This window comes from Glossina fuscipes, unplaced genomic scaffold, assembly GCF_014805625.2.
Source record: "Glossina fuscipes isolate IAEA_lab_2018 unplaced genomic scaffold, Yale_Gfus_2 197, whole genome shotgun sequence".
Lineage (NCBI taxonomy): Eukaryota > Metazoa > Arthropoda > Insecta > Diptera > Glossinidae > Glossina > Glossina fuscipes.
The window spans coordinates 810296-824724 of NW_023998540.1; the positions used below are offsets into that span (position 1 = coordinate 810296).

The 14429-nt window shown below is 32.7% G+C and overlaps 1 protein-coding gene across 1 annotated transcript in view; it reads right to left on the reverse strand.

The window, feature by feature from the left end:
* The window catches only part of LOC119641961 (hemicentin-1), a 257082-nt gene extending 244406 nt beyond the window's left edge, over positions 1-12676 (reverse strand). The window contains exon 1 of the mRNA XM_038040896.1: positions 11923-12676. The gene's annotated coding sequence lies outside the window, so the exon portion shown is untranslated. The remainder of the gene's footprint in view (positions 1-11922) is intronic.
* Between the last annotated feature and the right edge of the window lie 1753 nt (positions 12677-14429).

The window sequence follows — 14429 nt, forward strand, 5'->3', positions numbered from 1 at the left end:
GAGGGGGAGGAGGCAACGAGCAATCAAAAAATAATAGTATGAGAAGGGTTCGTGACACCGTGGGAGCGTGGGAGGCGAATAATAAGAGAGTTGTGAATGTGTCATTGAATTGATGAATGTTTAAACTCGGGACCCGTAAGGGATTTTAGATTATAAAATATTTATTTGCATGTGCCTGGATGACGAACCGAACAAACCGTTCGCATATGTATTTAAAATATATATTATGTACATGCCATCAAACATATTCATTTGTGTGAAACGAGTACAAGTCAAACGTTTTGCACTTTCATTCCGATTATAAATTTGATGCACACATTTAAATGTATTATATATGTGGTTCTCTTTATTTTGCCAGTCATCGCTGTCAATAGAATAGTTTTTTGCATGTCAGCGCATTTGATATTTACTTTCCATTCTATCACTTCATCCGTTTGATGAAATTTGTCCTCTGCCCTGTCACTCTATCTTTGTTCCTTACACCCTCCCTTCCATCCGCTCTAATTTCGATCCGGTTTTTGGGTGGAATTTTTTATGGAGCTCAATTTGCGCGAACAAATATGTTTGTAGTCTTGTTTTTTTTTCTTTATTCTCTTTTGATTTCACAAATCTATCTACCGCTGGCAATATATATTTCTTGCCTCACTGCGAGAATTATCTTATAATTTTCTATGAATATTACGTTATTTCGTTGAATTTATTTCATTTAATCGCAACATTTTTTCCATTCATTAATTTGACGAATTCATTGTATAAGTGACCTTTGAATTGAATTTATCCTGCGTCCAAAATTTTAAACAAATTTAATTTTTTCTTTTTTAAATCTATTTCGTCGTCTTCAAAATAATCCTCAAGTTTTAATGAGATTCCTTGTTAACAGTTTGGCCCAGCGGAAGGATTTCATAATGCACAAGACCGCGATAATCGAAGAAAACTGTTAACGCCACCTTGACTTTTGATATTTAACGCGATCTTTTCATCTTGATCACCATTTTGCACGATATTCGCTTCATCGACCGGTTGTTTCTAAGTCTTATGCGTATAGATCCAAGTCGCATCTTGGGTAAAAGTGCATTTCATAACGAGTTAATAGATTTTTGCCCAACAAAACCACACGTACATACTTTTTGTGTCATCCAAAGGATTACCTGCTGTTTTTAGTGTTCATTGATAAAATCGAGTGCGGCATTATTGATTTCATAAATTCGTTTTTTTAAGTAGTCTACAGCCTCAATTTACCATTAGCTCCATTAATGGCCATCACTAGTCTAGCAAGTTAGACTTAGAATGGTATATATCGTTACACCTCTCTTTCATCGTATCGTACATACTACACGTATTGCAAATGATATATGCTCGGGGAACATATTTGCCTATTAATACTACATAAACGTACGTTGATTTTATATGATTGTGACTTCAACCCCAAAAATTCTGCATTGGGAACCGGCACAGGGGCAAACATATAGATGGGGATGTAGAATTTGGCACAAACGATTAGGAATATACCACTAGCCAGCCACTAGATTGGATTTTATTGTTAACTGCGTATACTTTAGTAAGCCGGCCGGAACCATTTTTAGACTGAACGTGAACCTGGCCCTAGGTATGCGCAGAACGTCCGTTAATCCAGGGCTTTTCTAAACTTTATATATCTACTACTTTATTTTTTTGAATAATGATGGGTCAAGCCTCGCTCAGATATATTGATAGAAAGATTTTATTAAAGATAATTTTTGGAGTTATTTTAAGACTTTAAACCAAAATGTCCATAATAAATAGAAGAACCGATAGGCAGCCATGTCTAAATAGATTCCGTTATTAGAAAAAAAGAAAAAAAGTAATGCACAATAAATAAACTTCAAGACTACTTCTGCATCTTGTCAACAAATCTTACCGCACGATAGGTATGTTCATGCGAGTCATTCAGGCAAAAGTTTCTATTAAATATTAAACTACAAAGTTAGTAGTCTACGGAGTTTCTAGTTACTTTATTTATATACGTAATCGTTTACGCCAGAAATTACTTAATTAATTTTTAATTAATTTGTAACCGCACGAGTACACAAACAGACCACAATTAGATATCTATATCAATAGGATCAAATGATACTCTTAAGTTTTTTTTAATAGCATTCAAAAAAAAAATTATAAATGAAATCATATTCACTATGTTTTAGAGCGAATGCAGCATGAAGTTAGTTACGCGCATGCAACAAAAATGGAAAAAAATTAAAAAAAAAAGGAAATCTTTTTAGTTGGGCAAGATTGATAGTTGAATACCTTAAACCGCTTCTCTTTTTCATTTATTTACGAAAAAATTACAATTTGTTGTTGTATGAAAAGATGACATAACCCGAGGGGTATTCCAAATTTTGCGAAATTTACTTTCTTGAAAAAGAGTTTCCCTTCGTTTATCCATTTTCGCTAAGTGGTCCAAATTTGGTACAGTTATTTTTTACTTTAAATTGCTGCTATCGACCAGCCTTCATCGTTGTATATCAAAAATTAAGATTCTGTTTGTAGTATATAAAGGTTTGCCTTTTATGAGAACTCTTACATGGAAGGAGGGAGGTTCAACCAAATCAAAATTTTTCTGTTCTTAGTCTTTCGAAATACTATAAGCTCAGCGTTATTATAAAATTTGCCAACAATATTGTGACTTATATGTCGAAAGCAAAAATACATGGGCAGATATTAGACGGACGGACAGATAAGCAAACAAATACATCATTAATTGATGGGTATAATAAAAGGTGTCATTCTGGGTGTTACATACTTCCACACAAACTTAACGTACATTGTACCGTAAATCGTCCAGGGATAAAAACCAAATCACTCAAATTAATTAATTCAAAAAAACGCATGCGGATCTAATGGTCAATGGCTGAGTATAGTCAGATATACATATGTGTGCTGCATATGACATATGTATATAGGCTTTTGACATTTCTACAAAACTACGTACGGATGATAGGTCTTGTTTATGCGATGAAATCAAGTGACATTTATAAACCTACGATTTCAACACGCAAGAGAGTCACACCATGAATACCATGAATAAAGACAAATGAGTGCATATATAGTGTATGTATAATCTATATATAGTCTATATATGTATATATGCCTATCTATTCAAGGTGCCCTCAAAGGTAGACAGAATGTATGTGTTTTTGAAAAAAAATTTGCTAAATGAAAACAAATTACATCAATTGGATTTACGAGAACGCAGTCATATACCCCTCAGCAGTCAGTGCTTGAATGTTCGCCTAAAATTTCAAATGTCACGTTGCAGTGCATATGCTCGCAGGGAGCAGGGAGCAGGGAGCAGGGAGCAGGGAGGTAGTGAAACGCGCTTGGAAGCAAGTTAGCACGAGGTAAGAAATTTTCTTTAATGAAAAATGAAATTGAAATGACTTTTTTTTTTTTGTTCTTTTTTACTCTTATTCCTCTCATTTAATCTGCTTACATGAATCAAAAAGCAGCAAAAAAATGCTCCTTTTCATTGGAAAGAAAGTTACATGTCACCTACAAGCGAAACAATGTATAAATATATATGTATGCATGTGTACGAAGCGAGAAAATTTTTTTCCCTATTGGCGGAAGTAATGACATTGGATTTAAAATCAAATGACCGTTATGTGTTATGTGTTGCAGCGTACATATGCGGATGGAGATGTTGGTTGGTTTACGAAGGAGCCAGTACATATTCTGTTTTTTTCACGTTAGTATGCGTGCTTTGGAAAAAAACATAAAATGTATTTTGAGCAATTTTTGCAGTTACGGAATTAAAAAATTTGTCATCAGTAACGTTGATAAAACGAGAAACGGTGACTGGCCATTAACTGGAAAAGTTGGTATGAAATTAATTTAAAATAAATCGATATATCACTGCAAAGTAATGTATGTAATTGGGGCTTTGTTGACGGCAAAAAATGACATGAGAAAAACTAATAATCGTATACCTGCCTTCGTACTTAAAAGAATTTCATAGAGCCCATCATACTTAGAGCACTCTACTCAGCTAAACAGCAACAAAAATGTGTAAAATCCGTAATCATAGACTATTCAGGCATATACATAGGCCGTGCCGCTAGAAATAGTGATATGCTCAATGAGTTATTTTTGTTTTTTTTTTCTTTATTATTATTATTAAAAATCAAATAAACAAAAAAACGAATCAGGAAACTGTGTATGTATTAAGAGGAATCTTTGAAATACCCACTCATTCAACTTATGCTTCGAAATTGCTTTTCTCCTCCCTGCGGATAGATCTCACAATATTTCGCTTTAGGTTTCGAATTTTTGTCCACCATAAGTCCACCGCTTATTATTATTAAAAAAAAAAAATATTGAAATTTCTGAGTTTTTCTTGAAGATTGTCAAAGAATTTTTACTCTTAGAACGCTTACATTCAGATTTAATCGCTTATCAATAATATTCGTCGCGCTCCCCAACATATTTTTGCAATTTTCCTTAACCTAAAGCATTTGAGAAGCAGGGAACATTACCTAACCTATTGAATTGATTGATTTAAAATGGAAGACTGTCTCCACTGTCTCCAAAGAATTAAATTACTTCCATTACATAATTCTTTGGCTTATAAGTGAAAAGAAAATGAATACATATCGATGAAGGGAAATTTAATGGAAAATATTATTAATTTTTTTCTTGTTTTTTATTAATTGTCTTCATCAGCGAATAGTAACACGCAGAAAGCTTAAGGTAGACCCACCCATCTAAACCTATCTGCCCGTTTGCCTGTCCGTTTATCTAAAGACTGTTCATGTATATTTGTGTTCAAGCTGTATATCGCAATTTTTGAGATATATTGATGAAATTTGGTACAACGACGCGCTTTAATCCAGGGACGAGTGCTGTTGAAAATGATTTGGTTCGGTCCACTTTGTCGATCATTCGCCATATAATCGTTAAAAAAACAATTTTGCAATTTTCGCTCTGTAATACTATTTGGGCACTTTAACTTGCTATGAAAGATTGGGTCGGTTGGCTTATTTTTTTGAACCGTCTCTCCTATAACCATTCCTACGAAAACTGAATCTTTATATAGCAAAACGATGTAATTTTTATTATTTCATCATTAAAAAATTAATCTATAATAGTAAATTGACATAGAAATCAAGCTTACCGAATTTAGACCACGTAGATCTATATTTTGGATACCACCGCATATAAGGATTCTTCCAATATGCGGACTTTCGTCAGAAGTTTCATGCCTTTGCATGAAAATAATGTACAACTTTTGGTGTGTTATTGCCAAAGCGAGTGAATAGTTGTGGTAGGCGAAGGCTATTTAATAGTCGGCTTTGCCCGACTATAATGTTATTACTTCTTGTACTTGCTCAAGGTAAACAAAGATTACGTTATACTTTAATATATGGTTTAAGGGATTCTTGAGTAATCTGAATGCGAGTCTCTTAAGTGAATTAAATTCTCCCACGAAATTCCAAACTACTATTATTATAAGATCTTTATATCCTACCAAAAATTATTTTCTGGTTTCGATTCACGCTTATTTGTCCGTCTGTCTCTCTGGTGTTCTGGCATTTTTTTAAATTTTTTAATGAAATTTGATACACTGACGTGTTTTGTATGGAAATTCTTTGTTGCGGACTACATGTTGGAGCCTTTCCCGTATAACTCCTTGTTTGCGAACGTCAATTTATAGATAACTATAGGATGTGATGTAAGATATTCAATGGTGAGTCCGTGCCCCAGTATAATGTGTTTTAACTAAAACTTTTTCCTTTGTATTGTTTTATCGCTTAGTTTACATATTTAGAATCACTAAAGTATAACTAACTGAAAATACGGTTAATGTCATCGTTACAAATATACTCTAACTAAAATGATGCGTAATGTGGTTTTAAATTTATTTTTAATTTCACAAAATATTAATACATTTGTGTGCGATTTATGTTAGTTACGTTTCGAAAATTTTATTACTTTTACGTATTCAAAAGTCTGCGGTGTAGACCGTTGAAGAATAAACTGCCAAATGTGAACACAAGTAAAGAGAATAATTTATAGAGATATATGAGTGAGAGAGAGAGAAAGAGAAAGAGAGAGATGGAGAGAGGGGGGAGATGAAAGTAAAGGTAGAGAGCATCAAATAAACCAAATTAACAGCTAACACATCGCACATCTTGCATATACAACACAATAATCCAAGACGTTTGTGCATGAACAATAACATTTCAAAGTTACAGCGACATTAAGATTTTCAATATGGTCGGTGGCAAATAAATAGAGACTTCCTTCCGCTACCTTATTTACCACATATCTTCGTGATACAATACGTACGAATCTATGTGTATAAATACTTGCCCTTGTATGTTTATTGTTGAAAATTAGCTTTTAGCCATAAAGAAACCGAGTTCAAAACATATTCAAGCATATTCCCAGGTATGTCTAAACATAGATCTAAGTGCTCATGTGTGCATATGCGTGCGTATATATAAGAACATAAATGACTGACTGGGACTTATTTAGTTGCTCGCATTCCCCAGTGATATCTGTTTTCTGTGAACGCTTTCCTAGAATACCGTTTTTTTTTTTTTTTTTTTTAATTCTCTACACACAAAACTCAAGTGTCGCTCAAGAAAGCATATATATATATATATATATATATGTATATATATAAATACTAGCTACTAAATACCACATGTATATATAAATACATTCATATATATTAATTTATTTGCCTGTACTCGTATCATGCAGCCAAACGCTTCTTTTAACGCTTTTACTTATATCTAAATTTACGAACCCATGGTTACGGATGTAAGAGAGAGATGTGAGCGGAAAATATTTAAATTTAAACATGTGTGCGTATGTACTGATATACAAGAACATATTCATTTCTTTAAATGTTTTTTATTTTCCTTTTTTTCTATATGGGTAGGCAAGAAAGATATGTCAGATTCGACTCTCTTGCGATTTTGCTAATAATATATATGAAATATATGGGATAAAAAGAGAAGCAGATGAAGGATTTTTAGTGAAGTTATTTCATCTTAACAAAAGATATTTGTATTAGATTTAATAGCTAGTGAAGATATATACATATATATGTATTCTTTTTTATTGGGTTGGCAAGGAAGAAATCCCTCTTGCAATTTTACATTGACAAGCATCCATTATCGATAACTGAATTGAAAAGTGTAGGGGTAGTAGAGAAAGAGAAAGAAAGAAAGAGAGAGAGAGAGAGAGTGAGAGAGAGAGAGAGAGTGAGAGAGAGTGAGAGAAAAAGCATAACGGATTTACGTTTTTGCCAACTTTCGTGTAAAATTTCCTTTTTTACTTCTTGTCTTTGCTTTTTGTTTCGCTTCTCGCTTTTCTTTTGGAATTACTGCAGTTATTATTTTTCATTTCTATAGAGTATCTTAGTGTTTATAAGTGTTGGGATTTTTGTCTATACGGGGAGTATTTAACATTAATACTTGCTCTGGAGAGAATTTCACGCTTATAAATTAACATAATATCCACGAATACGTGTGACAAGCAAATTCCGGATTTCATTCCACTTGAATTTATAACAAATGTCGCAGTGATGCTGCTTTTTATTTGTTTGCCTTTACGTCTTAATCATGATGAAGGATATGGTTTCACAAACTTACTTCAGCAAGCTTGCCATTGTTGTGGAGTTTCTTAAAGCTTTATGTGAATTCAAAAATTTATAATGAGGACTTAAACTCATCCGAGAGTAAACTATTGGTACAGAACACTCACGAAAAACGACGTCTGACTTAAAATCCATATCAATATAAAAATTTACTTAATCAGTTGATTCAAGCAAGCTTAAGCCTTCGTAAGATGAAATTTGAAATATGCTCTGAACCATTTTCAACAGCGTTCATCCTTGGGCCTGGACATGACGGGGTACCAAATTTCATAACAATTTCTGAAAAATTCCCCGCTAGCGGGGAAATTGAATCTATCTAAGCTTCTCTCTCCGTCTTGTTTTCTGGATTCTGAATCAATTCAAGCTTTCCTTCCCGTCTTATTCTCTTGTGAAAGTAGTTCTGAAGCGATCTAAGCTTGACTCTCTGTGTCATTTTTTTTTTTCTTCAACCTACAGGACATATTATGATGAAATATGGCGCACCGAGTTGTTTTGGCCTAGGGACGAACACTATTGAAAATGGTTCAGACCCCGCCACTTTCTCGACCACTTCCCATACAATGCTTCATTTAGAAAAGTTGTGTGAGTAACTGCAGGGTGGAGATCCGTGACCCACTGTAGTATTTCTACTTCCATTTTGTACATTTGGCGTTTTTTAGGTACAAAACACTTATTTTTTTAAGCCGCCAAAAACCATGTTGCCCTCGGCCAAGTAAATGGTGCTGGTGCGTATAGCTTAAAGACTGTGGGAAATCACAGTTTGACATCTGCTCGAAGATGAGGCACGGCCATCTCTTGGAAAATTCGATGAGTATTATTTTTATATACCACATTATTTATTGTTTTCAGAAATGCTTTCACATATAAGACGACGATAACGTGACACCTATTATGAAGCTTAACATCCTTTCTACCAGGATAATGCGTCAGACGAGGACACAGAATGCGAGGATTAGTATTAGTATCCATCGAACAAAGGTTTTTCCCTTAAGAGCATGAATGATGAACGGCATGCATGTTGCTTGCCACACATTTCTGCAAAACTTACCTAATAAATAAATGTTTTTGATTTTAGATAAGTCGATATTTTTAAAGCAATATTTTTTTTTTATGATTATTCGAGTGAACCATCAAAGAAAATATATTCCTCATCTAAGACCGTTGTAATCATTACTTAATCTCACCGCACGCTGTAAATTATGAAAGCAATCATGGTAAGTGAAAAAAAAAAACTCTTGCACACTTTACTACACTTTGCAAAATTGCCTAAATTTGACTGTACGTACACTCGCACTTTATCTCAAGTATGAAAAAAGAAATGTTTCGTATTTTCTCGTTACCCATAAATACATTTATTCGATGATCGATACAGTGCAATTTCTTTAGGAAATTCCAATAAAATCCACAATAGTTTTTAAATTAAAATAAATGCTTTCTTATTAATTTGTTAAATTTTGTAGCGAAATGCTATGCAAAAGAATTTATAAAGCATTAAAAAGTGAAAGGTGTAACTTTATGCGAAACATTTCAGAGATTTTCATGTTGTTTGCAAGCACTGTGCTTGCTATTCTTGGCAAACTACTAAACATACTGTTTAAGGGTTAAGGATTGTTGAAGATAATTTACACCTTTTTCCATATTATATTTTATATTTGTTTACCGTTTTCGATAACACATTGATACACATTTAGGTAATTTTAAAAAATTAGATTGAAATTTGCTTTCCTCCTAAAAATGTGCCTACATTTGTGTATTGATTTCGAAACGAATTTTGAATACTTCCACCTATAACTTGAGCATGTATAACAACAAAGTTTGAAGCTAAAAAGCAGATTGGTTCCTTTAGTACATCGTAATTTCAAAGAATGCTAGTATATTAGATTTATCGTTTTCGAATCTAAAAAGCAATTACAAGCGTCAGAAAGCCTACATTATTTATTTATGTTATATAGACACGGAACGACATCGTTTTTTGAATGAATTTAGCAAGGTATGCTTGTCGGCCCGCCTTCCGTCTGAAACTCACAATCTCTAAAATGCGGATAGAGGATTCAGGCTTCCCATAAGTGTTTCTAGTTTGATTCAATTTAAGTGCCGAAAAAGACGACAACAAATCATGCATCCACAGTTACGAAAGCTTTGCTATTTTTATATATTCACCATTACATGCTCCTTGATTGAATCGGAGCAAAAAAAATATTTTCTTTTCTTAATTCCTTTTAATGGCTAAAGCTTGTCCGTAAACGACCTCAAGACGCCCGATCGGACCTGATTTCACTGTATATAGGACAAGCAACCTGCATGTTCACAAAGAGAAACAGATTAACGATAACGTTTGCTTTTCAGTATACAGCAAGTCGCCCACTATACACATACATTATATACATAATATACATAACGTACATATGTATGTAAATGATCTCAAGGGTTGCTTTTGTATCTATATTTGTGAAAACGGATTTCGTGACCGTAAAATCTTTGTTAGCTAGTATTTTATTCCGGTTAACTTTTGTTTTAATTTCACCTTTTTGTAGTTGTTCCGTTATCATTTCGCTCCAAAACATAAATCATTTTTTTAATCCACAAAACGTGCATGTTTTACATAACAAATTACATGCACCCATATTAAGAACGGTCGGGTATCGGTACGGTACGGTAGATTTTGATTATTGCCTTAGAGTGTAAAGCAAACTTGAAAGGAGCGAAAGCATTATCTAAGCCAAAAAATCTAAAAATTTATTCGCAATATTTTCTTATTTACATTATCTATAAGAAATCCTTTCAGAGAAGTTCATAAGTTAATCTTGGAATTTTTTAAGTTAAGAAGTAACTATATTTACATTTTGCTCATTGATGTTTTAACAAATTAGCAACAACAACAAAAACACAAAGAAAGAGACAGGATTCATACCAGATGCTTAACATGAGCTAAGTTAAGAAAGAGCAGATGCTCGGAAAAGAATAAAGCGAGTTCCTACTTAGTCAAGAATATAAACGCTTTAAGGATCCGTATTTGGGTCGTTGAGAAGGAGACAACGAGAGTGGTCAAAGACACATTGTTGTTCTATCCTTTATATTGTATATATGAACCAAATCCGCACATATTTATTTTTAAAAATTTTTTGACGAAATTTTGCACGCTGATGTATTTTTGACCAAGGACGAACGTTATTCGAAATGGTTTGGACCAAACTACTTCTTCAACCGCTTCTCATATAACCCCTTGTTTTGAAAAGCCGTTACTTAAACAATGTAGGGTGATGTAGGGTAATTAATAGTAGCCCGTGGCCCACTATAGTGATTTCACTTATTTTCTCTGTTTCTTCCCTTTCAACGTTGGACTAGAATATGTATGGGCCGTAGAGTTCTTTAATTGAAAATATTTCGGGAATATAGCGGTGATGCTTATTGAATATTTTTTGAAAATAATTTTATTTTAATCCTTCATTATATCTTTAACAACCTACTCAAATATTATTTTACTAATTTTTCTTTTCTCCGAAACAAATTGTTAAAAACACACTTTTTCATAGATTGTTACAATTGTGTTAACCCATAAGTAAAAATCAGTGGGTCAGTTGGTGTATTTCGTTTGGTTTTTATATTCAATTTCTACCAATAATTATCGGCCAAACACTTAGGCATCATCGATGAGTGCTTATCGTACTAACGATAAATTTCTGTTTGTATGATTGCACTATAATTATAATCGGTCCATTTATTACCTTTTACTCAAACATATTGTCGTTGCAAAAAAACGAAGAAGTACATAATTATCTCATCAAAATCCCTCTCACTAATGTACGTAATGTAGTAAAGGGCTCTCTTTAATCGCTATTGCAAAGAGTTATTTTACGACGAACGCACACAAGAAATTTTTTCCAAAAATAAGCAAAATTGTTGATAGTTTTAAAATTATTTTACTTCAAATTTTAAAAGCTATTGAAATAAATTACAATTTCCCGTATTGCATTTTGCCAACTCCAAGAGTTTTTTATAATTTGAATATATATATGTAAGATATGCATAGATAGATATGTAAGACATATATATATATATATATATACATATATGTCTTGAAATTACCTTTCGAACTTAATATCAATAAAATTTTTTACTTTATTAGAATTAAATCAAAAAACGAATCATCTAATCTAACTTTAAAAGAAAGAAGAGCTGGTAGGCATAGTTTCTGGGACTTATTCTGCTTTTGCTACTAGATTTTATTCTCTTGGTCTAAACTTGTTAATAATAACAATAATCAATATTTCACTTACCTTTTATCGACGTCTTGAAAATTTTCGCGATATTGAATTTTTACGAAATGTAAGTTATAAACCAGTAAATATCTTTTGTCGAATACGGACATGGACAATTGAACACGGATTAGAAAAGACAATGCCAAGACAAAGGACTTATCCTTCGGACACCATTGCAATATTCGCATTCAAATGTAAGAATTGGACATTAGTAAGCATGCACGGTACATTCCTACCAAAAAGGCCAAAAGGATTTTTCTTGGTGCGGCCCAGCAGACTGCGAAAACAATATTCGGAAATTTATTCTTGTATATGAGAACAAACCACAAACAACGGAAATTGCTTTTGAGATTCTGTTACTCCACTGACACTCACTAATTAGTTGCCTAAACTTTAATAAATTATTTTTTCCATATTCTGTTTGTCGAACCATTTATTTATTTAATAATTGCATATTTTTTATACTTTTATATATTGATATTTTCTTTAACGCGACCGAGTGCTCGATTTTTCGATTTACTTATTGTGTTGTTAAAACGATGTGTTTGTGTGTTTGTGTAATCGTTTCGTTGCCAATTCATAAGCCAGTATAAATAAAAACCGCATTATAACTAGCAATTCCCTTTATTTAAATGCTTCCTTCATATTTGCTATCGTGTAATTTACATTTCATTTATCTCGTGAACACACCCGAAACTAAAAACGAAGGCACCCGACTGCCACTTGACAATTTTTTTCGCCTAATTTTTTCCCTAGTTTTTTTCACACTGCCGCCATTGCTGTTTGTTAATTCTAAAATACATTTTACCGATTGCAATAAAGACGTCAACACTTTTTACTTCTTATTCTTATTCACACAAATTACAATTCAATGATTTTACTAACATTTATTATTTATTACATTTACTTTAATATCTGTTAGTTTTTTCGCGACAAATTTAGACACTTGAAAAAATTAATGAACGCGCAACAGACGACCGCGCTAAACCTCCGAACGTTTTTAAGAGATTGTCGTAACTAACTAATTCTTATATGAATGCCTTTGATTTAAGAAGATTTCGTCAAACTTCGTATGCTAATAATCTAACTCTCCTACGAACATTATCTATTTTCTCTTGAAAAATAATGCGAAAATAATGAGATCAAGTGAGATTTGCTTTTTTGAGTAACATTTAGGATGACGCTAAGCTAATAGCATAGTTATCCATTTCATTTCCTCTTTAATAAAAGAACAACAAAAATTTTATATGTTTACAATACGTTGTAATCAATAGCTTATAAAAAGTAACACCTCTGCAACATATTATCTAACTCGTGGCTGATTTCTAATTTCTCCCATACACATAGACCAATATCTTTAGAAAGTGTTTATGTTCATTTAAGCTCATTTCCGATGCAACTTTCTGGACGTTGCAAACGTTTTGACGATATGAATACGTCCTTCATCCTTCAGTGATGGACATAATAAAAAATTTTTATTGTAATAACATTGCCACAGCGAGCCTGCACGTCCTGCATTTATAATAAGCAAAATTGAATTTTTGTTGTTCTTTTATTAAAGAGGAAATGAAATGGATAACTATGCTATTAGTTTAGCGTCATCCCAAATGTTACTCAAAAAAAATCAAATCTCACTTGATCTCATTATTTTCGCATTATTTTTCAAGAGAAAATAGATAATGTTCGTAGGAGAGTTAGATTATTAAAACATACGAAGTTTGACGAAATCTTCTTAAATCAAAGGCATTCATATAAGAATTAGTTAGTTACGACAATCTCTTAAAAACGTTCGGAGGTTTAGCGCGGTCGTCTGTTGCGCGTTCATTAATTTTTTCAAGTGTCTAAATTTGTCGCGAAAAAACTAACAGATATTAAAGTAAATGTAATAAATAATAAATGTTAGTAAAATCATTGAATTGTAATTTGTGTGAATAAGAATAAGAAGTAAAAAGTGTTGACGTCTTTATTGCAATCGGTAAAATGTATTTTAGAATTAACAAACAGCAATGGCGGCAGTGTGAAAAAAACTAGGGAAAAAATTAGGCGAAAAAAATTGTCAAGTGGCAGTCGGGTGCCTTCGTTTTTAGTTTCGGGTGTGTTCACGAGATAAATGAAATGTAAATTACACGATAGCAAATATGAAGGAAGCATTTAAATAAAGGGAATTGCTAGTTATAATGCGGTTTTTATTTATACTGGCTTATGAATTGGCAACGAAACGATTACACAAACACACAAACACATCGTTTTAACAACACAATAAGTAAATCGAAAAATCGAGCACTCGGTCGCGTTAAAGAAAATATCAATATATAAAAGTATAAAAAATATGCAATTATTAAATAAATAAATGGTTCGACAAACAGAATATGGAAAAAATAATTTATTAAAGTTTAGGCAACTAATTAGTGAGTGTCAGTGGAGTAACAGAATCTCAAAAGCAATTTCCGTTGTTTGTGGTTTGTTCTCATATACAAGAATAAATTTCCGAATATTGTTTTCGCAGTCTGCTGGGCCGCACCAAG